This window comes from Thunnus albacares, chromosome 18, assembly GCF_914725855.1.
Source record: "Thunnus albacares chromosome 18, fThuAlb1.1, whole genome shotgun sequence".
In the NCBI taxonomy this organism is placed as follows: domain Eukaryota; kingdom Metazoa; phylum Chordata; class Actinopteri; order Scombriformes; family Scombridae; genus Thunnus; species Thunnus albacares.
Genome location: NC_058123.1, coordinates 14,904,545 through 14,929,841, shown reverse-complemented (window position 1 = coordinate 14,929,841; position 25,297 = coordinate 14,904,545). Strand labels below are relative to the sequence as shown.

At 40.6% G+C, this 25,297-nt stretch overlaps 1 long non-coding RNA gene across 3 annotated transcripts in view; it reads left to right on the top strand.

The window, feature by feature from the left end:
- The window catches only part of LOC122967948, a 100,944-nt gene that overhangs the window by 58,668 nt on the left and 16,979 nt on the right, over positions 1-25,297 (top strand). For all 3 annotated transcript variants that reach the window (XR_006398724.1, XR_006398723.1, XR_006398722.1), the window contains one exon: positions 6,211-6,431. This is a non-coding gene — a long non-coding RNA (uncharacterized LOC122967948). The remainder of the gene's footprint in view (positions 1-6,210; positions 6,432-25,297) is intronic.

Genomic DNA, 25,297 nt, shown 5'->3' with positions numbered 1-25,297 from the left:
GTAAGCTGAACCTGGTTGGCTTAACTTATAGGATTCAACAGTAACCTCGAATAAGCACGGACAGAGGCTTAATCTGTGCAAAAAGTAGCCTATATGTTTTTTTCCCGAGGAGAGAATGCGCCTGTGTCTCGTTTAGTGAGGGTATGTGTTGAATTGATGGTCATTTGTGGTTATTCAGAACTTCATTTTTTTTTTAACTTTTGAAGTGGAGCAGAGAGGCTATTTCAGTAGAGCCATATGAGGTTGAATTTAAAATCAATTGTGGAAAAGGATGGTCAAAAGTGATTTGCAAAAACTTAAAATGGAAGTTATTAACACCTGTTGATTTTTTTTTTTTTTTTTTTTTTTTTTTTTTTTAGAAAACTTCTTCTATGAAGCCTTATATTCATGTAAAAGCTTATAAATAGGAAATTTGATTGTATCACTTCCACCTGTCATGTTATGTCCATGCTTTCCTTTTTTTTTGTGGATACGCGTTGAAATACAGATTCACCCCACTGCGCACACGGAAAAGGACACAAGCACCAACCACCAAACCAACCAATTAAAATCCGATTAGGAAACATCTTAGTTTTCCAACCGAGGGCAGTGAAAAAGCCTGTAACCTTTCCTCGCTGAGGTCATCCACCTAATAAGATCCATTGCCTATAGTGAAGCCGCAGACCTTCACAAATGTTTCTGGCGACCGAGTGTGGCCCCAGAGACCTTTGGCATACATCGCAGTTTAATTGGTCACTGTATTTAGGAATAAGGTAGGATTCCAGTTAATTAGTGGAGAAGTGAATACGATTGAACATTATATGATTTGCTCCCGGCCCCTGGTTTGTTAGTGCGGATTTGGGGTGGATCAGCTTTTGTGCTCGACAAATGAGAAGTGAGTAGCGTGGTGCCGATGCACAGTGTCGTTTTGTGGACTGGCGACAGTCTCGATTCATGGGAAAAACTTAAAGGAGACCCGCGTTATCACAGGACCTCATTATCTCATGTCTGCAACCATCTTTTGGGAACAATCCCTAATCAAGAGTGGCACAGACCTACTTTGCAGAACTTTGGTATAATGGCCCCCCTCTATCTTGCTCTCTCACTACACACACACGCACACACACGCACACGCACGGACACACACACACGCACGCACACACACGCACGCACACTTTGCGTGATGTGGGGTGCCGCATGACAATGTGGCAATGTGATCCCGGAATACTGAGATCAACTTTGGCAATCAAAAACCATTTACAATAATCGCGCGGGATCATGCACATATATACTCATAAATATAGCTACTACGCTGTATGTCTGTGTATATTAATATTCACTGTAAATGCTGTATCTCTCTCTCTTACAGCTCGTATTGCCTGTAGCAGTCTACACATCCCACATCCCATAAAATCGCACAAAAACTTAAGTTTCAAAATGGCGTTTGGGTATTGCACTTTTTAAAAAAATTATAACAAAAAAAAGCTTGTTATATTTTTTTCAGGTCTTTTTTTAGAAATAACTTTAAAACTAATAAATTGCCAATAAAAATTCCACAAACTGTTTTCATCGTTTCATTTTTATTCTCAGTATTGACAAATTATATTAAATCGTTTTTTTATTTTATTTCCTAAACTCATGTTTTTATCGAATATACACAGTCTGTACTGTCTTTTCCTTGCATGTGCAACTCGGTGCATGACAATGACAACTGTCCCCGGGGGTGTTTCCTTTCTGCGCACAAGCCCACAGGACGAGAGAGGTGGTTCATTTACTTGGCCATAAACCATTTATTTACCTTCAGGTGAGTGTCGCAGAGAGTGCAGGGTAAAGATCGCAGAGAGAGATTTACACCTGTCTCTCTACTCAAATAGAGAAGGCTATAGCCTACAGAGATGGCCACTGGAGCCAGCTTGTCTGGGGCTCTGCTAGACAGCCCCCCCGCCCCCCCACTCTCCCGCCACCCCCCCCCCCCCCCCTTTCCACCGCCCCTTCCTCCTCCACTGTGGATTAAAAAACATCATAAAAAATGACCATCAACGCTCACACTGTAAACAGATTATTCTCCTCGGCGCCTGGCGCACAAACTCCACGCTGAAGGCAAAGACGCGTCCGGCAGCCGTGCGTGGTGGCTCTGCTTGGTCATCCTTTAGACATTTACGCACACTTCTCTGGACACTTACCGGTCTAGTAAATACTGACAATCATTTGATGTCGTGGCTGCAGTTTTTTTTTTTTTTTTTTTTGAGTCTCTGGAGGTTGATTTGTTATTACCTGCTTTTTGAACAACAGGGCAGCTTTTTTACGCAGAGGGCGGTTATAGACTTTTATTTATTAAAGATTGACCTCAAACTCTGTTAATTTAGAAATCCTAATTAGAGCCATATCCCAGAAGTCTTATGATGACTGCATTGGCTCTAAATGACCTACATCATACTCTCAAAAAAACGTCTTTTTTGACCCTCATTTTACCTGTGCTTCGTTCCTTCTCATACCTGATGAGGGTTGTCCACCTATAGGCTTAGACACTCTGCTTCAATGACTATGTATGGTTGTTACAACATGTTGAAGTATCCTTGAAATACTCTCTCCTTTCCTCCGTCTTCTGAAGTAAGGTGCACTTCTCTCAACCTGGTGAAATCAATTCATCACATTAGAGCTGAAGCATGTGTCATCATTATAACTTCATGGTAATCAGCCAAGAGATCTCGGTTTACAGTCCTGTCCTCCAGCATTCTCTGCTGCGCCCACGGGGTTGATTTGTTTGTACTTTCTCCTTCATATTATCACTTGTGTCACATCACCTGATGACTGTTCACATGCAGGTAACAGCAGTTACTGTAGGATAAAGTTTCAACAGGTTACACTGATGTTAGTAGAGTTTGTTATGTTTGTTTCAAATTTCAAGTTTCATCCTCTGGATCATTTACTGATGTGTTCAATTCTTTCATCCTTCTATTTCATAACAACAGCGTATTAGTTAAAATACACCCTGTTACCTAAAGTGGGAGGAAAATAACTCTGAGTATACAGAGTGTGTGAAAAAAGTGTGAAAACAGAAACAGAACGGGTGGAAAATACTTACTGGGACACCAGCGTGTAGAGAACTTTATGTTGTGGGCAACACAATTTTTTTTTCAGGCTAATTTCAAGGTGACAGGCTGTTTCAACAAGGCCATTTCACATACGGTTAAAATAGAATCTCCCCAAAAGCCCCTCGCAAATGCAAGGACAAACACACACACATATATATAAAAAAAAAATACACATAAATACCGACCTTCTTTTCCTCTCTCTCTCTTTCCCTCTCGCTCTTATACACACATGCAATTTACATGCACACCCACAGGCACTGGCACGTCACGTCAGTGGTCACTCTGCTGGCCTCAGAGCAGGCAGGGTGTCTGGTGGTCAGCCAGTGAATTTCATGCCCTACTGATGAGAATAATCTCCCTTGGTGTGAGAGTGGCAGGGTGGAAGTTCTGCCTGATTTCTGCACATTAAAGTCTTAACATGCAGGTTGTTCTAAATAGGCCTGCAGTTACTCAAATCATCAGGCTGTCAGCATCCAGATGCTTAGCTTCTCGGTGAATACCTCGGATTTTACGCAGAGTTTTCTAGTTTGTTCACTTGTCTTGTGTTGCTAATCTCTTCAACTGCTGTGCACGGCACTCCTTTTTCTTTGATCTCTGGTGTTTTTTTTTTTTTTCAGTGAGGATGCTGATTCACTGATTGTAACATTTGTCTACTACTTTATTCTTGAAGTAGGGGTCAAGACACAAAATGGGTCATGCGTGGGCCCCTTTTAGTGGTTCTTTGTGTGACAATGCGAGAGTGTTTAGATGAGCCTGGGTCACAAGGCCATGGTGGTTTTTATTCAAATTAGGTCTGATGCTTACAAAAACTCCCATATACCATCTTAACTCACATTATATCCCATAAAATAGTTTATTTCTCATAATGTTACCTGAACATAACATAATTTATGCTTAAAAGGTGCCCCCTCCATATGTAAGACAATGGTTCACTGTGAGTTTTCATTAAATCCTAAGCAAAATCCCAGTTTAAACGCACTAAATAAGCATGATTGATTATTTGCTGAGTGAGCAGGCATAGATCACGATTATTAGTCCCTTCTGGTAATGGAGGGGCTTTTAGCTTAAACACCGATATGTAGACGTCTCTAGCTGTAAACTATCTTTGAAGATCCCAACTTGTCTTTTGTTGTGAATTTTGAAAAAAGCGTTAAATTGATTAATCAGTATAGATGCATCCTGCTGTTGTAAATACTACTGAAAGTTAATAGATAAATTCAAATCATCCGCCTCTCCTCATTTTTTACTTCTACTATTGACTCATTCAATCATTCAGCTCAGCCTTTGACATGTGTATGTTATTCTGAGAGGGAGGGGGGGGGGGTTGGTGGCGTGTGCAACTTGGAATTATAAAAGGAAGCCTTCCATCTAGTGCAGCCATAAGGGAATACAGAAAGGGAGGCAGTGGGAGCAAATCGAGAGCGGTGATTTCCAAAATGGCTCGGCCATTGAATGACAATAGCCAGGCCCCTCTGCCTGTCTCTTTTTCTTTCACTGCTGCAGACTACAAAAACTAACATAATAAAGCACGGGCAGAGAAAATTACCAGATGTGATTTATTCTGATTTGAACAAATTATTTGTGATTTAAATCTGGCAGGGAAGATATCAAGGGTAACTGAATTTCTTTTTTTGTCTGATTTTGTGAGTCTTGTATCCTTGGTTAACTCTTTTTTTTTTGTATTTTATCATGGCCAAAAACAAAGGTTGGGGATCAGTGCATGTTTTTGTAGTCAGTGTTGTTTCTCTGTGGAATCCCTGATGTTACTGTCAGTGGGAATACACTTATATTTATCATATTAACTCTAAACGAGTTAGCGGAAACTAAATCTTATAGTTTTCACTGAATATCCAAATAATAAACCATTGATGTAGCATCTGTATTTTTCTCCAGGTCATGTCTTTCTATAACTGCGGTCTTCACTATAAATAATTTTGGCATTATTTCCAGAGATACAGATTTTTTTTTACCAATTTTTTTCTTCTAAATTCAGTATCAGTTTGCATTGCTTAACAGTGTTTTCATCATTCCTCTAATATATGGCAGAGTCAGTGAGCAGCCCTACATATTCTATCATCCGTCAAGGAAGGGGAGATTTTTTTCAATAAATAATTCACCAGTGATAGCCAGCCCTAATGCCTACATGAACAAATCTCTCAGTTACAGCCATCTTGGGAGTAAGCCAGTCCAAGAGCATACTTAATAAACAAATACAAGGCCCGACAAGCTCTGGTTTCACTGATGTCTTTCCGAGAGGAAAGTATTTGAAGACAGTCGGTGAAACAACATCCTTTCTGTGGGTGAAGGTTTAGGGGTCAGGTGTGGGTTATTGCTGCAGGAGCGAGTCGTCCCGTTGCATTGTTACTGCTGATACCGTGGAAGGATTTACTGTCCATTTGACACAGGACATAATTTAAAATTTTCTCCTGAATTATATGACAGTTATGTTACATTTTATAATCTTGCGCCATGTAGTGTGAATTAAATGACAAAGAATGTATTGATAGAATACACACGACATAGAAATTAAGAAATAATATCATTAATGAACACAGGTATACGTTTAGAAACAGGCTTTTTGAGCATGTTGCTCTTTGTGTCCAGTCCTAGGACCGGGGCTGAGTCACTTACATCGACCACATGTTTGCTGAGACTAGAAACATGATCCAGACATGATTCCCTTAACCTGGCCCTTTGGGTGAAGCGGCCGTGTGTGTGTGTGTGTGTGTGTATCTTTGCAACATCTCCTCGTGGAAATGTTCTTGTCGTACACCACAAACAGAGACGGCTTTATTTTTTTTTGTAGCATTACAATGAATTTGTATTTTTATATAAATAAGTCAGTATATTAGGGTTATTATGATATTAGGGGGGCTTCACTCGCTGTGCACCCTAGTTAAACCAACATCGAGCCTCATAATATGTTTGAACTAGATAGAAAACATGACATTTATTTTTGTACAAATAAGTATAAATTTGCAGTAATGTGACTGGACATGGTTGTTCGACAGTTATTTAGCCCATCTGTGTGTCTGCTGCTGTAAGACTCCCTACATGAAATATTCAAAGTCCATTGAAAATTGATCTGCTGATCTGAAGTCTGTTTCTCTCTCTCTTGCTCTCTCCCTCTGACCAGATCCCCATGGAGCCACCTCGAAGAAGGATCCTAATATCACATATCAGTGAGATGACCAAGTTCAGGGCCTGCACGACTGCTGCAGCTCAGCGCTGGAGCTCGGATCAATGGAATACTGTTGGGAATACAACGGACCACACCCACATACTCATTAGACCCTCTGATTGGATATCACATGGATGTCTTGACCACTACCATGGCTTTCATGCAAATTGATGAAGGTAATTTTAGCCCCTTAAGTGAAATTTGATTTGTGTTAAGAGCCCTTCTGCTTCTTTTTCTTAATGTGAAATGGTTTTGATTAATAGTCTGGGATTCCATGGAGAAATATTACCAAGTGCAACAGTTTAATGTATCTCTTCCACTAAATAAGTGGTGCTGCTGTTGGTTGTTGCCAGTCTTTTAGGGAAGGAAAAACAGATTTCCTCAATATACTCATTCTTATGACAACTATCCTTGACTTTAGTTTATGAAATGTGCCTTTATTATCAGATTGGACATCTTACAATGAGCACATTAGGCTACAGTTCAACTGCCACCAACACCTTCCTAATTGAAGGATATAGGTCATATCATCTGTGCTTTGGAACAAGAAGAAACATACTGAAGAGATGTCACACAACCCATACACTCAAAAAACAATTACAGCCAAAACTTCCAAACGCACACATGCTGTCACACACACAAACTAAAATGTTATCAGCAAACAAGCCCTGCTATACCATTGTATCCACCTACCCAGACCGTAGCTGTTACGTGCTCCCCTAAATGTCTGCGACACTCCACCTCACCTCCTCAGAGCGGCACAGCACTGCACCCTGACTAAATGAAAAACAATCTGAGGAAACAGGGAACAATCCTAGGCAGGCTCCAGCGGGCTGCCATAAAAAGAGTGGCTGCCTCTCCAGCCTCTCCCTCATGCCTTCAGCTTTAACTCTATGGGCTGATGAAAGATCAATGGGCCGGCTGGGCAGCCGCTGCTGTGCCTGGTGTCCGCCACTGTACCAGGAAGCAAGCCAATTACAAAATGCCAGGAAAAAAAGGAAGAATGGGAAAACCCTTAAACTTTCAAAATGCACACTGAGTGATTAGTGTATGTTTTCCTGTTATCTCATATATGAGTCCAGCCAGTTGCAGCTAGACTTACTTTTCGAGAAATGTTGAATGTTTCCAGCCTGTGGATCATATTCCAAACTCATTTTAACCCTGATCTCTCCCTATATCCCCCCACCTTCCCTACATCACCCTCTTTAACACCCCTTCGACCCTCCACCCCCCTCCGCCTCCAGGAGCCTCACTCCTGATCTGTACCAGCTAACCAGCCCTCTGGATCTCTGGCGGGAGTAATGGAGGTTGGCGCTAGAGTTTGGTGCAAACACGCAGCAGCAGACAAACAAATCATGTTAAGTCTCTGCTGCCACGGCTGGCAGCACACTCAAAGGGGAGCCGGTGCCCTGCCAGGGAGGAGGGTGCACCCATTTTCCCAGGGAGGGGGTGAGGGGGGGTGAGGGTGAACACGAGGGAGGGTAGCATGGAGGGGGAGGGTGGGGGGTGGAGGGGGAGGCCTGGTCCTTATCGAGCCTGGATCACAGACACCTCCGCCCCTCCTGGCAGGAATGCATACAGCCCCTGTGGGAGGAGAGAGGGAGAAGAAAGGAGGAGGAGGAAACAAGCAGACATAAAGAGGGGAAGTAAAATGGGAAAGAAAAGAGCGAGTGAGGGAAAGTGAGTGACTGAATGAAGGAGAGAGAAAGAGAGAGAGAGAGAGAGAGAGAGAGAAAGACCTGCCCAGTTTAGGAGAGGGAGTGTCTCCGTGCATACACACACAGACAAAAACACACCAATCACAGCACTCAACACACTCTCACTGGGTTGAGAGCACCACTGGGAGAGCACATAGGAAAACAAACAGGGCATTAGGCTGCTTAAATACCATTCTAACCATGCAACTATGCTGTGGTTATCATTACCTCAGTTCAGCCACAGTTTTAAAACACTATGTGTCAATGATGACAGCTGAGGAGAGATCAGAAAGCCAACAGTGTGGTTACATAGCATGGAGGTGTTGGGCTGTCACAAAATACTGTAACTGTGTGTATTTCTTTTTTGTGTTTTTGGGGCATTATGTTCAAGCTAAAAATGAAACAATATGCAATTGTGAGGAATTTTCCAAAAGAGTAGCCTATGTCTTGTTGTTTTTTTCCAAAATAAGCACACCTTAATCTGAAATTGTCAACACTTCACTCAGGAGACCTCAGTGTCTGTTTCAGGTATCATTGTCATGATTATTCCTTCTTTTCCCAAAACAAACATAAAAAATCCAGATGGTGAAATATTGAGTGTATAAAGATCCTCAATAATTGGGTTGTATAATATTTCCGCAGCCTCTCCTGGGATGGAAATATTTATTTTTAAAAGGCTATCAAGCGGTAATTGTGATCTTAACGTGGCATTCCTGCATGCTGGCTGCAAGCTCTTTTGTGGTTGTGTGTCAGGTCAAAAGAACAGATTCTGTCAGGTGGAGATTGGGGTTTAGGGGTTCATTTGCAGTTCACGCAAGAGCATTCCATGCAATCTTTACATTTTCATTCATCCTCACTACCCCCCCACTCCCCACCCCCTCACCTCCTCCCACCCCATCCTCTCTTCCCTCCTTCACTTATCATGCAGTTCTCTCTTTTTGAAATGCTAATATCTGCATATGGAGATATTTCTATGTATTTCTTCACTGTTGACATGACGACATGTGGAGAGCTTTGACATATATTCTGGATGCTTTGCTGAATGCCCAGAAGCAATATTGCCATGATGTAAATATGAGTCACACTACAATGTATGTAATGTAAATTCTGTATATGTAATCCCTAATTACCGTAAAGTGACTCTGGCTTTATGTTTGCATTGTTTCATTGTAGGTAGCAGTGCATTTCAAACACACAAACGCTTATAGCGGATGCAATAACTCAGTTATCCCCTTCTTAACACATCAGTGAGTTGAACCTTTCAGAAATCCATCATTAATTTAATAATAATTTATGAACAGATCTAACAAAAAAGATAGAATTAGATAGACAGGATAGCAGACAGGCAAGTTATTTTTATTTTATTTTATCCCAGCCAGAAAGTCAGTTGTGAAGGAGCCTTATTGGTAACAACACATGAATATTATGGAGATATTTCTTAAAAATATTTACTTTATTTATTTATTTTTGTACACAATGAATAACTGTATCAATGTGATATAACAATAAAAAGAGGACAAATTATATCAATGTAATACTAGAACAACATATTGCTGCAGTGATACTATATATATATATGTATGTATATATATATATATATTTTTTTTTTTTGCTAAAATGGGACACTTTTTTGATCAAATACCATAATGAATTTTAAATAAGCATAATTAATGTCCATGAATATAGCATTATGATTTAATAGGCAGCCCTTTTTAAAGATATCTGAGTAAGTTAAATATTAAACTAGAAGTATCCATCATTGTAGTGCTGCACTAGACAAAAATGATAGATTTTAAAAATGAGGACTGTGGTAATGTAATGGCATACAGTACTCAGGTAATGTATGTCTGAATCATATTAAGATAAATTTAAACTACTGTATACTTTCTTTAAAATTTGTTTAGTAGTTTTTAAATATTATTCTACTGTATTAGATTGTATTTATTATTTCTTAAAGAGGATTTAATTTTGTTGTTATAATTTTGCCAATAAAGTGAGAAAATGAATTTATTTAAGAGTTTAAGAGTTTAAGAAGATTATAACTATTGTAATCCTGTGGTTCAAAGTGCAGCCTTTTTTAATAAACTGAAAGTATCAATGCTCAGATAAAATGTTCTCGGAGCAACAGTACAAAACTATACTCTATATATTTTGTAAAAAGGTAAAACATGTTAACAATATAAAAAGCTCTGTCATATCACCTACAACAGTTTTGAAGCAACCTACAACAATGTCTACAAGTTTCTATCTTTTAGTTTTACCAGGAAATAATTGAAATCTGCTCTGTTGCTGATAGAATTTGCAGAAGTAATCCAACAGCAGCATTTCTTTTCTCAGGTTTTTTCTTATAAGGAATATTTCCCATTTCGGCGAAAGAGCCCGAGCCCAGTTCCATCTGTTTGTCTGACCAGAGTGGCAGTGAGGCTAACTTATTGCAACCACATGTGACCAGGCGAGTGTGTGTATGTGCCACGGCCTATATCACACAGCATCCCCTTGCCCATCAGCCCCCCCCCCCACCCCCCAGATGGATCTTTACCTTCATTAATGCAGGCCCACGGCAAGCGCATGTCTCCACATGTTAGCATGGGACACAAACATCTGGCTTATTTTTGAATTTTGCGGGTCCCCGTTTCTCCCTTAAAGCTTCTCCTGCTCTTTTCTGGTGGCAGCTCGCATTTTGTCTTTTTAGAGGAGAGGAAGTGGTGCTGGTGTTGTTGTGGCGAGGGACTTCAAAGAGGTTGGGACGTCAGTCATGAGCAAGCAGAGGGCAGAACTTGGTCAATGGCTGGGATTTGTCGTCTAATAGCCCCTCTGGGGGGACTTTAGGTCTAATTTCAGAGGTGCTGAAAGTAGGATTTTATGGAGTATGCCATGTCCTAAGGTCCTTTTGTTTCACATGCTTTTTATATCACGCAGAGACTAATTGTGATGATAATGGAGAAGTGAATATCCCCAATTTTGACATTTTAATAGATTTAGGTAGATAAGTATATGTAGAAAACTCTCCTGATTGATCTCTTGGAGCATTAATGTAGTCTAATATTCCAGTTAAAATTGTTAAGTCATATGGTTGCATTCAAAACTTAAGTAGTATGCATTTTCTTAATTGTACATATAACCTGGTGATGATGTCATCTAGGGATAGCCTATCACGTAACTCTAGTTCATTTAATATTGATGTTTCCCGCCCCTTGTCTCTCCATCAGCAATATATTTAATGGTCACATTCTGTGCTTATTCAGCACAAGAAAAACGAGAGCAAGGTAAACATGCCAACTTGAGAGCAAAAGACATTATTCTTGTAGCTTGAAATAACTGCATTACATTTAATGAGACGTATGTAAGTTGAGAGGGCAGACATTTGTTTTCTTCCTGACCGCATGTGCCGATTTAACTGACAAACAGTGAACTTCGCAGACTTTAGGACTGCATAGTGTTCCAATAGCCATCAATACAAGCTCATGATCTGTAGTCGTCGTGAGTCAGGAGGTCGTTTAGGAGAAATGCACATTTAATGGCTTGATCCATTGTGATTGGACTGGTTAATTGATGATCTGGTTGTAAATTTCTGTCTCATGGCTGTCACTATCTCTCCTCCTCTTCTTTCATCGTTCTCTCTGTTTATCCTTCTTTGTCTCCTCACTTCGCCCAGCCCCTTTGCTCCTCCTGTTCTGTGACTTGTATCCAGATAATCCGTGTCTCTTTCGCTCCCTTGATCAGTCCCTTTTCTTATTGATTGGAAAGTGAAATGCATGGGGGCTCTTGAAATATTCACAGTTGAAATCCGTCTAATTGCCCAGTTGAAATCCATCTCATAAAATTATTCACAGTTATGCAGTGGGAACTGTTTGTGTTGGCTGCCAACCAACACCAAGCTCTGAGAAAGCCAGATTTGGAGGTGGAGGGGATGCCGGGGTGCTGCTGCTGCTGCAGATGTGCCGCCTAATTGCAGATCCCACCATGCGGAAACTATTCTTCTCAACCATTTCAAAGCATCTGCAATAGGTGTCACTGCAAGGTTAAACCAACTTCAAAATGCAAGTCTTGTTTCCATTCCTCACCGCTGAATTGACTATGCAGTGTTGTATGTCGGGCTCAGAAAAAGAGGTGGAGAAAATGGGAAAAGGTATTGAAAGAAGGAGATTCGCAACCCTGGTCATGGCTCGCATTAGTCTGTCTGCCAGTGTATGCTGCTTGTGCACAGTGTGCGTTTGACATGAAACTGAGGGAAAGAATGTGCATAACATTAAGAATACTGGGTTGCATTATAAATGCTGAAGTCATTTTTCCTGTGTATGTTAAACATTTCAACTGGTGGTTGAAGTATGTTGCTCAAAACACCGTAATAGTGGTTAATGTTTAAATTATAGCAAGATATGATGCTGTCACATACTCTCAAAATAGGTCCCCTCATGTTTATGGTTAACTGTAACTAACGGCAAAGAGATGAAAACAGAGCTGAATACTTTATCTTGTGCTGATTTGGATGCTTTCTGGGAAGTTATTGATTTAGCCAATTGCAGTAGTCAATGGTGTCTTTAGATGCTAATTGAAAACTGGAAAAGAAAGTATAAGGTTTCATATTCCTGTAGCAAAAACAATGTAAGCTAAAACGATATAGACTTACTAATCACTCAATGCAGCACTTAACACAAATATTGAATGTAAACAGCAGAATGAGAGCTATGAATAAATTAATAACACATAAACAACAGTTTTATGCTGAAATGCAGACAAGGTGACTTCAGAGACACTTAAGTTGTATCTGGTGAACAGCTGAGTAAAGAACAAAGAGTATAAGGTCACTGGTTCTGGTGTATATCTGTTTCTGAATCTATTTGATTGTTGTTTCAGGAAGTTTTCCTGTGCCTTGAAAACATGATAAAAGCTTTAAGCTCACTGAGATAAGAGCCTTGTCTTTTATGTGTATATTGTAGTTTTCCCCAAGCAGAAAGCAAACTGTGTAGTAAGTTAGTGAGGGAAACCTTTTAAGTTCCTAAAGCTATTCGTAATGATCCCTAATTATCCATTTACACACTAGAGCGGTTTTTGGCCTAATTAACTATTGTGCTGCTGCTGAATGTTTTACTTACACAACTATGTGACTGTAGTAAAATGTTTGTATATCTATCCTGTCACATTTGCGTTTATTTATATTAATTATAATTTGTCATAAATAATAAGACTACATATATGTGATGTACACTGATATAAACAAGTTTATGTTTTTCAGTAATTTTAGTCACTGCATAGATGCAATGAGTTGAAGTCCATTTTTTAGGAGACGGAGAAAGAGAGCGCGAGTGAAAGAAAAGATGTGTATTTATGTATGTGTAGGTGTATTTGTGTGCTTGTGTGAATGTGCAGCCCTATGTCTGGCCAGCCATGGCCACATCTGTTTGTCATGTTAGCACTTAAGCGCCTGCAGGAGCCACGATACTAAGTGGAGACAGAGTCCTCTATCCCACTCTCTCCATCCTCCCCTTTCTCCTAATTACATTTGTTCATTAATCCATTTTCTGCCCACTTCTCTTTCTTGTTTATGTTCTTGCTCCAATGGGCTTTTGCCTCCTCAGACCAGCAGACAGTGACCTTTAAGGAGATGCCAAAAGACTCTGTAAGACAATGTTACACCTTCACCCTTTCACCACACGCACACACACATACACACACACATACACACACACACACACACACACACACACGTACACAGTCCCATCTTGGCCCCTCAGTATCCCCTCAGGCCATCTCCTCCAGAGAGGCTAATGGAGTTAGCCTAATGTCTGCACAGCGCCAGTCATAAAACTGATTTGAGGCTGAAGGCTTGGTGCCGAGACCACCACTCTGCCTACAAAAAAGAGAGATGTGAGTGAGATGTTAAAAGAGATCGAGTGTATCTTTAGAGGGAAAGAGGTTGGGGCGGCGGCGGCGGTGTGCGGCAGGCTGGCGTAACTAAGGCAACTGCAGACAATCTAATTGGTATTGACATCCTTGTCTCGGAGGAAATTTGACATCTAAGGGCAAATCATTCTATTTAGTCGCCTGAATAGTCTCCAAGGCGGGGCCTGAGGAGCACAATCACGCTGTAGCGTTGTTCTGGTCCTCATGTCTGGGCCAGCTCTGCCACGCAGCAATCGATCCTAATCTGATCGGGGGAGGGGAGGAGGATGAGCGGCATGGGGAGAAAAAAATGAAAATAAAATCAAAAGCTCTGTTGGGGTAATATTTAACAAGAAGGAGTACAATTGGGCCCTGCTGGGGCGGCAGCCTGTAATGCACTTGTGCTGCTGTAGCACAGCATGGTTAATGTATAGAAAAGCCCGGGAGTAATGGCTCTTCAGCCAAGGTGGCCAGGCTTCAAAGAAATCTGCTTGCTTTAGCTAAAAGACTGCCAGGCCTGGCCGCCAAAGACCTTCATTCTGTTAGAGCATCAAATATGGCCCCCACTCAGGACACACAGACACCCTGATTTTATTATCCTCACTCCCCTGAGAAACTCATCTCATCCCTCTTTTTGTTTGTGTGACTGACCGTCAACATGAAAGAGTGAAATGGTGCTGTCCATCAAAAGGCACACATCGCCTTCTCTCGGGTCAAAGAGGAGTAAAGGCTATCTGTGGTGTCTCCGCACTCTAACAGTAGGGACAGTGGTGTTTTAGGTTAAATGTTTCGTTAACTGGATAAATCAATGTTACAAGACAAGTTATAGTATATCTGTAAGAATACTTGGTTTGTCAAAGAACTTTTTATTTTGAATTATCACTTTGTTCTTTTATCTCTCTATCCCTAAAAGTGAAGCCTATTTGGAAATTACATCAATGCAATAACCTTGTCAGAACTGTGCACAAGAAAGTTCAGACTTGTCTTTATAGACATTCTTGTGGCAGCTGTTGTATGAAGTCAAATTTCCCTCAAATACCGACGTCATATTATATGTATTCTGACTTTAATCTTTGACCCTTTTTCTATGCTTAATATTAACATTTACGGTTGTATTACTGCCATCATACTATGCATCTGGAAACCCCATTACGCATGCTACAAAACAAACAAAATCCTCTAAATTGGGTGACATATGCCACAAAATGAATACATTTTTAAAAATGTGTATGTGCCTACAAATCGCTCATACATCCATGTCTTCATTGTCTCCTGATCACTCAATTAGATTGCATTTGTGATTTGCTCATACATGTCGTTGTTTCAGCTACATGTATGTTTTAAATGTTGTCCACATCCAGTTGGTTTGCCCCAGAGCAGAGGCTCAAATGAAGGTTGGCATAGACTGTCCAGTACGAAGGATAAGTCCCAAAAGTATACACATTTAAATGGTGGGGGGTAGTTGTAGCACACCTTTCAGGCAGAAGCCAGCTTTGAGAGCCTGGATTGTTATTATTGACTTTTATGTTGTCCACCTGAAACAGCAGCAACACATTCTTTCATTATAAAGACTCAAAGACATCTAAATGTACGACTGTAATGTCACAGCTCTTCTTGTGATATGCACTACTGAGAAAACATCTTCCACCTGTGCGTACACAGCGGTATCGGAGGGAACAATTTAACATTGCTTACTGTCCCAACATGACATTGATTGAAGTCTATTTTCCTTACATTGACAAAGTTATCTTTGAGTTAGGTTTAGGGTTACTGGGTTTAAATTTAGCATTAGGTCTACTATCCTGGTTAGACATTAGAGTTAGGGTCAGGTTGATGATTAAATTTAGGTTTCTAGGTTAGGGTTAAGTGGTTAGGATTAGGGGTAATTTCACAGTTTGAGACTAATGAAAAACAAGTTGACCCCAGATTAAATTTGGTTCACAGAATATAGACGTTCAGTTGTGAATGTGTGTGTCTGCACGAAAATCATGGGAAGTAGAATAAATGGTTAGAGTGAGGTTGTGTGTACATGTGCGTGTCGGCCTGCATGCTTGAGAGTGTGTGTATGTGTGTGTACGTGTGTTTGTGTGCATCAGTTAGATGGAGTGAGAGTGTCTGAGTATCTGCGCAAGTATGTGATGAGGGTGTATTGAGCTGATGGCTGCAGATATCAGTCCCAGATACTTAAGTCATAAAAGTGTGTCTCGGAGCCCCGTGGCTGTGCAGGCCCTGGTGCCTGATGTTATCAGAGAGAAACAGTGGCCACTCTATCAGGACAGAAGAGTACAGAGGCATTCCTGTATTACTGGAGCTGGTGTCGGGCCTGTAGCTGTGACTGGGGGGCTGGGATGGAGGGTTTAGAGCGCGCTGCAGGACCTCAGTTAGACAGTCGGGGAGTGGTGTGGGAGGTTGCAGGACAGGCTGCTGGATTATTTACAGCAGGGTGTTGTTAGGGTTTTGCTGTGTTAGATTGCCAATATCTTGACTAGACTAAAAAGGCAACAAAAGGAAACCAACAAATCCAAATGAAGTTTTGTATTTTAATATAGCCTCATAAATCTCCAAGACTATAACAAAGGCAGCATTCACTGCTTATCTGCTTTAACTTTCATATATCTCTGTGAGCTCTGTGATTGGGGTTATCAAACTGGGACACCTTCCTTCATGTGTGTTTTGTTCAATTAGGCAACACCTCTAGAAGGCTCAACAGAATATTTCAGCACTCCAGAAGCACAATAATTTCCCAAATCTCAGGAGATTAAAACACACTGTTGTCAGTTGTCCTTTCTATTCTAAGAGTTGACATTTTACAAAGCATTTTTCAGGTAGTCATACTGAAATGTGACATGTTTTTGCTACTATTTATGTGATTTAATTTTGCAAAAATAAATTGATTTTAGTTCCACTCATTCCTGTGTTCTTTGCAGCACTTTGCAAAACATGAATTGTGTCTGTATAGAAAACAGACGCATATTCAAAACTACTAATACTACAAGGTAAAAATACTGTGCAAATCTTGCATTCAAAATGTTAATTGGTATTAAAAGTAACACTCATTAAGAAGAGTAGCCTCTTCCATAGTGTAATTTTATATTTTTGGATTATTATTACAGCAAACTGTAACAAGTTTATCTATTATTGGGTAGTTTAATTTAATATGTTCTGCAAAGTAATTAACAACTATAGTTGTCAAAATCAGTCATGGTGTTAAAAGTGTAATATTAGCTTCTGAAATGGAGTGGAGCAGAAGCATAATGTAGTAGTAGAAATACTCAAGTATACAATAACCTCAAAATTGTACTTAAGTACAGCACAGTAATGGAGTTTCCATGTGTGTGTGTGTGTTGATGTGGTGAAAGGGTGAAGGTGTAACATTGTCTTACAGAGTCTTTTGGCATCTCCTTAAAGGTCACTGTCTGCTGGTCTGAGGAGGCAAAAGCCCATTGGAGCAAGAACATAAACAAGAAAGAGAAGTGGGCAGAAAATGGATTAATGAACAAATGTAATTAGGAGAAAGGGGAGGATGGAGAGAGTGGAATAGAGGACTCTGTCTCCACTTAGTATCGTGGCTCCTGCAGGCGCTTAAGTGCTAACATGACAAACAGATGTGGCCATGGCTGGCCAGACATAGGGCTGCACATTCACACAAGCATACAAATACACCTACACATACATAAATACACATCTTGTCTTTCACTCACGCTCTCTTTCTCCGCCTACTAAAAACGGACTTAAACTCATTGCATCTATGCGGTGACCAAAATTACTGATGAATATAAATTGGTTTATATCAGTGTACATCACATTGTAGTCTTATTATTTATGACAAATTAAAATTGATATAAATGTACACAAATGTGACAGGATAGATATATAAACATTCTACTACAGTCCCATAGTTGTGTAAGTAAAACATTCAGCAGCAGCACAATAGTTAATTAGGCTAGGAAGAGAGAGGGGTAGAGGTAGACAAGAGAGATAGAGAGGGAGGTGGCATTACATGTCAAAGACTGAAATAAGCCTTTTAGTCTTTAAGATTAGTAACTTCTCCGTTTTACCTGACAGAGCGAAGGTTGAGAGGGGAGGTGTATTTAGAGAAACAGATGGCGAGTCCAAGAGTGAGGGCGGCTTGACAGGTTATGTCTTCATCACCCCCGTTCCCTCGTGTCCTCACCCCTTCTCCCTATCTCTGTTCTCTGACCAGTAGCTCCTAGCAGGCCTGTGTCGCCTCAGTGCAGAAGTCAGAGGTCTCATGAAAGAGAGCGTATCGTCGCAGGGGGGTATCAGCACCTCCAGGGCCTCTGTATGCCAGCAATTGTCTCTGGCCTGGATTAGTTTTTGTATCCAGTTACGGACTTTTATTCCCGTGGAGTCAAGTTCAGCATGGCACTGAGGGCCAGCAGTGCTGCTGAGAGCCCAGTGATTTATGTGTTGCTGAGTGAGAGCAGCAGGTTCAAGTCAGAGGTCTCCGGGCAGGGTAGCGTGCTGTATATGTTTGTGTGTGTGATTGGATGTGTGTCTGAGAAAGTGTGTATTAGTCACTGCCACTCATTGCAAACATAAATGTGTGTGTATGTCTGAGAGGCTGCACGAGGGCCAACCCAAAGCTCCCGGCAGGGTGCCTTGGTCTATTTGGCTTGGAGAGGCTCCATTCGTTTGACTGCGCGCATGCCTGGAAGGGTTTTGGTGCTGTAAAAATAATGACAGGCTCTGAAAGGTGGGGTCATCTGTTTATGAGCTGTGCTGATTGGTTCAAGAGGGGCACTGAATGATGAGTTTTGATGACTGATTAACTTTGATAATTTTGGGTAGAAAAACATATCACAGGCACACTATGTGGATAGTTTTTCTTGTGGTTTTTAACAACCCATTTTGCCAACTTCTCTACAACATTAATCATGTGGGTTTGGCTATCGTGTGTGTATTCACACAAAAAATGGAAGAATGCCATACAGTACATGCACTCCAGTACCCTGCAATTTAATTACTTAGGCACACAAGTGAGGTCACCTCCTCCTGATAAGGTCCTTGCCTGTTTTCTTGTATTTCTCTGAACATGGATCATGGTCTGCTGCCAATAGCAACAACCTGGCCTAATTAGTCTGCTGATTTCTGCAGTGGTACAGTATCACAGTAGAAAAATGTCGTTGAATGTTTGCTTATTTTGTAGTGAGTTTCAGTTCATGTTCTTTGTTGTTCATGGGTTATCGCACAAAAGATACTTGGCACACAAGATTTTTTTCAGGCTTCTTTGTCAAAAATGTGATGTGTACTATGTCTGGCTCTAATGAGTTGTCACGACATGCAGCCTCAACTCTAACACCTTTTCTCCTCTACTTTCCTCTATGTTTTAAATCGTTTTTATGAAGGAAAGGTTAAATAGTTAAAACACAAATTGAGAGGAGCAAGCTGTTAGGATTGGTCTGAGAATCAATTAAGGCGTGCTTAACACAGCCTGCGCTTATGCACCCTACATCTACCCCATATCCATATCCATATTCCTTTGAAATATGATGTCCTAAAGATGGAGCCATATTTATTCTCGATGGTGTGTTTTGGATCCCTGAGATATTTTAAAATGGGGCATCTGTCCTGTGGCCTGGTCAGCCATCTGGATATGACGGGACAGGGAGAAGATGTTAATGCACTTCATGATGAGAAAGGAGGATGACACCTTTGACCTTCCCTAGCCTTTGACCTCTGCAGCCAATATGGAGCCACTGACGCTATGGGTTTCCTATATCTAGCATATGCTGGCCAGGCCGATACGTTAAAAGAAATTCCTTATTTGCCACACACTGTTTATATAGCCTCCCCCGTGTTGTAAACAGCCAGGCTGTAAGAAAATAGATATTTACTTCACAGGCTTTCTATTTGATTAGAGAAAGAAAAATTGACATGCATATTGGATATGTTGCTGTGCTTATTGCCACGAATGCTAATGGAGAATGGGTTGTAGATACCTGAGCAATGTACACAACACAGAGTTAGACTAGAGATTTGGTTTTGTATACTGATGTACCCTCTGTAATCATTCCCGTACATGTGTATTGGGTGCATGCACACCCAGCAGGGATTGGGTGTGCACTTTTTGCCAACCCAACAGAGTGTCAGTTACATATCACAGAAGCTCAGGTCCACCGCTATGTAAGAAGATCTGACCCTAAATCACAGCTGCATTTCCAGGAACCACCACTAGAGTGACAGAGGGAAAAAAGCTCCCGTTGGAACTCAATGTGCTTCCCCCTTGTGTGATGGCTTTGACTCCTTCAGTAGCAGTTTCTCAGTACATTGACATTTATATAGTGTTTCCCTTGGGGTGCAGCCAGGGAGCCCAAGGTGGCTGGACTCCAGGGGGCTGCGGCTGGTAGGGGTATGAAGGTGATGGGTGTGGGGGGGGTTGATCCCTAGTAGTAGTAATAGTAGCCTATGGGCAATGACAGATCACTTTTCCACGCTGAGATTTAATTAGAAATTAGAGTGCACGTCACCTCTGACCTCTAATCCTGTACCACTCTCATCATGGGGAGGAATTCAGAGCGTATTTATTTGTGAACTGGGACCACCAGTCGCCATCTAATGTAAAATAATAGCGCTCCGATGTTTGTTATGATGAGAAAATCCATGTGAATGCAAAGGATGATAAGAATCAATCAATTCTGGGGGCACTTGAGTTTATGCAAAAAAGAGTTAGTCATAAGAACTTATATAAATCACATTACTTTTATAAGTCATACAGCAAGACTAAATCAACAAGACAATGAATTTAAAAAGGACAGGAGCTACAATTTTTAAAATCCTCAGCTTGTTATTTTTTGTTTTTTTTGTTCTTAGAAATTCTTATTTCTAACATTATGTGCTAGTTAAAACACAGAACATGAAAACTATCCCCAACAGAGGAATAGAGGGCACTTGGACATGAACAGTAATTAGATGACTTTGGCTCATGAAGAGTTTGGGTGGGCAGAGTCAGGTGAAACATATGAAGTGTGTTTTTCTTTTAATACAGTGCGCTTTTAGCTATATTTGGATAAGAGATGAAAGATGAATGAAAAGGTAGCCGTCCATCATCAACAGAGGTACCTCCACTTCCTGCACACATCCAGTCATAGAACTGATAGCTGGCTGTCCGGGATGCATTTCCAGTCATTTGGCCAGTCCTGTGTGCTAAACATTGACCTTACGACCTCTGCTCATGACCCCTGACCTGTGATGTTGACCCCTTGTCCAGGGGGATGGGTCTCTTATATATCTCAACTGGCCGTCTCCATTGACTACCTGCCAGGCACCTGCTCTGAGAAATGAAGCCAAGGCGAATGCCTCTCTTGGGAGCCTTTTGGGCTCAGCAGACAACAAGGCCTGGACTCAGCCCTGCATTTGAATAGGCTTTGAGTGGCCCTGGTAAACCAATCTCCCTAATTATCTATTGAAAGAACATTCTTTTTCCTTGCCCAGTCATTACCTTGATTTCAATTGCTGAAAAGTAACATGGAGGAGCTAAAAAGAAAAGCGAGGGGAGGGAGAGGATGTGGAAAAACATACATGCATGTGCACACACACGTAAAGACACATAGAGACACAAAAGACTGTGTGTTTTCCCAATTTCATTAAGGTTAATTGTGGGTCAGAGGGAGCAGATTTGGGATATAAATCCAGAATATCCATGGCACAGGTCAAGGCAATGAAGAGAAATTAAACATGAATATGTGGCCATTTTGCTACAACAATAACTGCTGTTAGGGCAGGTTGTTAGAGCATGTGATTGGTTTGCCCCCAAATCACTACCCCAGTGATGGAGTAAACTGCAGTAGTCTTGGTTTTAAGCCTGGTGTTAGTATTCAAAATTATTTTTGAAACTCATAAAGATACTTTCATAGAGACAACAACCTCTCCATTCACACAGAGTAAAAGGCTCATATCTCATAGGGAGAAAGAAACATGAGGGAACTTTGTTTCCCTACACAAAGGACAGATGAGGCCCCATGAGCATTTCTGAAATTGGTAAATAAATCTCATAAATGCACAAAGTTATAGTATAAAATAGGACACACAAGAATACAACGCATACATGTGCACTGTATGATAAACAGCATAATCTTTCTCTGTGACTTTGTGTCAGAGAGGGTCATGATCCCAACCACTCAATTCAGTCAATGGCTCATGCATCATCCATGTATCATCTGCAAAATGCATATGATTGGCATGTTTTCAGCTGAGAGTTGGGTTTCCTGGTGTTGTGCACCACTGAAGTGACTTAGTGGAAACATTAACATCACACAGAGCTGATGCCAGCGGTGAAATAGTGGGCATTTTAAGTGTCATGCAAGTCCAAGGTGTTTTCCTATTAGAGTTGTGCCTTGTATCTGAATATACAGGTATATTCAGGGATATATCTTAACAAAATTTTGTTTCAGTTCTATGTACATTTTGTTTCTTAGGCTGCATATGTTTCGCTAACTTTTTCTTAGTGTAATTATATCAACAAAGAAAAAAACAATCACGATCCATATCCAAGCAGAAACCAAAACAAACCACTTGAAAAAACAGCACCTCTCACTGTACGTTGTGAAGAGTCTCAACAGGAGTTTTAAAGAGATGCATTTAGTCTCTGCATGTGCATCAGTTACCATAGTTAAGGCTGTCTACATGCTTTACTGGTGGGTCAAGGGCGTGGAGATAGTCACTCAAGAGGAAGCTCTCTGGGCTCTAGGGCTGTTCTCAGAAAGCACTCAAGGCTTGCATGCAGTCACCATGTAGTGGAGGAGATAAGAGGGGACAAAGTTACCCTTTGAAACTAAATATAGGTCATGATGAGCAGCATTTAGTCTGTGTCTTGTGCCTATAATGTCTCTGTTTTGTGCCCATTATTTCTCTAGTGTTGTGTGAGTAACTTGTTACATGACTTTATGTTGGTTGAAGTGTTTTTAGCATCTGCTATTGAAAACAAAAATATAAAGATGTACACAGGGTGGATTTGACCACATGGCTCCACACACTTTGGGAGGAACAGATACTAGCATGTGATATTTACTCAGCGAAAATGCAGTGTGGTGGGATTATTCCACGTCTTTCCAGTAAATAAATAACTAAAATTTAGAGAATGAAACCGATTGCTAAATGACACAAGCTATAAAAACAAAAGTTGATTTGTTGTGGAATGAAGTGAGTTACCTTAAGTAACTTGCTAAATATTTCAACGCTATAAAAAAGTCTGAATGTTGACATAATTAATTTTTGCAATTATGTGTCTACAATGAGTTGCTGTTGTTCGCAGACGTGCTTTAAAAAACTGCTTTACTGCAGTCTTTGAACTTCTCTGAATGTCTGTCTATCTTAAATTCTTTAATCTCCAGTCTGTCTGCACCAGCACCTATAAATCTCCTCTCATCTTTGGACACTGACTGGAGCCTTAACTGTCCACTCTCTGTGATCTCAGAACACACACACACACACATACACATATCAAGGCCACTTTATAAGCTTTCATGCCTTCTTCCTGATAAGCCCTGGTTAAATGTTCGGTATGTTTTGAAACTTCGGCTTTCTTTGTGTATATGATTGTTTGATGTGATGAGCTTAGATTAATTTGATCTTTTTTTTTTATCTTGCTGTACTATTTTTATTCATATTTCAGAATCATGAGTGATGATACAAATTATTGTTATAAGAAATGAATGGCTTAGAACTTACTTAGAAGAGAACTTAGTTTTCCCCACACTTTATCCTTTGTGGTCTTTACATGAAGGCTCATTTGACTTATTTATAATACTTTAATAGTTTGCAAGTTGGACCAAATGGTCTAACATCCCTGCACTGGGGATTATTGGGCCTATTAACACCATACAAGGACATCATGACAATTCTCAATCTTAGTTGGGACTAACGGTCTGCACAGATTATCTGGAACTGTTAAGAGTTCACAGATTGAGTCTTAATAAATAAGAACATCTCTGAGCTGCTGTGATCATATCAAACACTTTAATATTTGTGACCTGACTTCTGGTCTTAACATGTGTGAGGATTACAGATTCAGTCCAAGAGTGGGTAACATCAAACATCATTGAGACCCCAGTTTACACTGTGGTGAGGCTGAATAATTGTATATAAAAGTTAAATTATTGATACTTGGTTTTTGTGTTAATTCAGTGAATGATAACTCCATATATTTAAAAAATGTTTTCAAATTTCATTGTGATTTGAGCTCATGCACACATTTCCCTCTTTCTCTCACTACAGTAGGTCTCCCTCTCTCCCAAACACAAACACACTGAGCAGTGTCTCCTCCAAGCGAAGCTGTTCCCATATTCATATTTCCAAAAATCTTTTATGAACGCTTACAGTCATAGTTGATCCCCAGCTACCTCTGACATCCAGTCAAGACCCTTGACCACCACCAGAAAAAGGCTGCCAGGCTTCACTAGCCGGTTTTAGTGATCAGAATAACAACACCGCGTATCATGATGTGGTGATGTTCTCAGCAGCTGTGACCATCCTCACAGCCCCAGTGTGGTTCCTGTCAAGAAAAATAAGCACTGTGGATTACAGTTCTCCCCTCACAGCTATCTCTTATGGAGCCCCTGGGCTTCTGTCCTCTGTACCAACACCACACAACACCACGCAGCTGACATGCCTAGACCTTGCAGACCATGCCTGCTAATGCCACACACATAGGCATTATAAACATACTTCCTCTCATATGTCCATAGATGCTCTCACTTATTGGCACAAAGTATGTATAAAATGTTCACATGCACACACATTTGAACATGTAAGGGACCTATCTCAGGATTAGAACCCATCTGCACTCTACATCAGACTTCAGAGGTGCTCCAATAAGCTCTCTGTAGTTGCAGTTCCTCAGTCACATCATTTATCTTCCAAGTCAGGACCACTTCAAGGCCCCAAGGGGGGGCACTGGACTGAGGTCAGTGGTGGTGGGGTTGGGTCTACACAATTGTTAAGTTGTAGAAACATGAGAGAGGTATGCAGCATAACTGTTAACTTTAGTGTAAAATGTAATCATCAGGAGGAAAGTCTCATTTGATGACATTTTAAAAAAAAATTCCGGGCAGCAAGATGAAATATTTGTATTTTCATGGCCAGACAGATTGTAAAAGTTCTCAAAATGGTCGGTGCTAACAACATCATAAAATGCTAATCATTGGTTCAACACACTGAAAATTCTTCTGTCGCCAAGATGCCATGGTTATGATGTACAATTGAGGGTGTTTATGATCATTAATTACTACTATAATTAAACATAATTTTATTTAGGTTATATGTTAATCAGTCAGTGTGTGTACATGCCTGAACTTATACTTGACTCATAAAAGAAATTGTTGCCACTGTTTGATTCAAGTGTTTGGTTCAGTTGGATCATTTCATTCAAAAATGGATCCACTAAGTATTTGGGTCAGTGAATTGGATCCTTTCATTCATGAACTAGATTTTTTTTTTATTTT